This window comes from Mytilus edulis, chromosome 8 (assembly GCF_963676685.1).
Source record: "Mytilus edulis chromosome 8, xbMytEdul2.2, whole genome shotgun sequence".
In the NCBI taxonomy this organism is placed as follows: Eukaryota; Metazoa; Mollusca; class Bivalvia; order Mytilida; family Mytilidae; genus Mytilus; species Mytilus edulis.
In genome coordinates this window covers 38,142,193-38,143,746 of record NC_092351.1, presented here as the reverse complement: position 1 = coordinate 38,143,746, position 1,554 = coordinate 38,142,193, and positions in this window count along the sequence as shown.

Below are 1,554 nucleotides of genomic sequence, written 5' to 3'. Positions count from 1 at the left end.
TTACTCCTAAAAGAAGGACGAAAGATACCAAAGGGACAGTCAAACTCATAAATCTAAAACAAACTGACAACGCCATTGCTAAAAATGAAAAAAGACAAACAGAAAAACAATAGAACACATGACACAACATAGAAAACTAAAGAATAAACAACACGAAACCCACCAAAAACTAGGGGTGAGCTCAGGTGCTCCGGAAGGGTAAGCAGATCCTGCTCCACATGTGGCACCCGTCGTGTTGCTTAGGTAGCAATACACAGTTAGAAGTTTAGTTTCGCATTATGGCCCCTGTGAATTTTTTAAATATGAAAGTTTTTGTACAATAAAATTGAATTTTAGATAATTGAAGAATAATATAGCCTTCTTAGTGGGTTTATATGAACATTAAGATTGTTTTAACATGTTTTATAGGCCATTTATATGATTGACAGTCCGTATTGTCCTATATCCGTACCGTTCATAGGTCCATTCATTATTGTAGTGTTTATCAACAAAGATTTTGCGCTCGATCTTTTCAATTCAATTTTATGGAAAAACGAGCAGATAAGCATATGATTTTTTTGGGACCACTTGATAGATATAAACATATTGATTCAGGAAAGGTATTACTGTAATTGATTGAAATTTGCCTTTAGACTAAATTTTGGAGACTTTTGTGACATGTTCACCCCCCTTTTTTGCTATATTTTGTATCTAAGAAATGCAGATTGTTGCCATGGTTACACCCAAGAGGGATTATATTTCACCCTTATGACCATTAGATATCAAATCTATGGAAGATTCTCTTTCTATAAGTATATACATGCACAACACACATATAAAGCCTTCTTTGTTAGACAGGAGGGGAAAGAGGGTGTTTAAAAATTATGAGTGTCAATTTTAAGTGTTTTTCCTAACTGTGTATTGCTACCTTATGTGATTACAAATCCGGTAAATAGTCGGTCGGTCACATTCATGAAAGGGAGGGGGATTGTAGTTACGACGTAAGGAACATATCCGATATCATTTGTGAAACCCAACTCGTGATGGCGTCCGTAAAATTTACGAAGGGATGATTTCAACTTCACCATTTGGAACTCTTGGTTTAATAGCTTTCTTGTGAGCAGTAATCCTCTATCAAGAAAATCATGATAGGAAATGCAAGCACGGGAATATCTTATCAATTGGGATATATATACCCCGTATGCAGGTGCTGTTGGAATGTTGCTACTTAGAAATGGAAAGTTCACAATTGGAAAGCTGAAATCATCTCTTTTGTCGTAAAGTTTTGTTTTCAAACGACCCTCATTGTCAATTTCTAGATGTAAGTAAAGATATGAAGCCGACTTAACTGTATCTGTAGTATCCTTTATCTCCAATTCGATGGGATAGATGCGTTCCACATAGTCACCAAATTTTGAATTGTTTAGTGAAAGAACGTCATCTATATAGCGGAAAGTAGAGTTAAAGGATATTGCTAACTTCTTATCTTTCTTCCTAAGAAGTTCCTGCATGAAGTCAACCTCATAATAATAAAGAAACAAGTCTCAAATAATTCTCGATCATGCATAATAATGA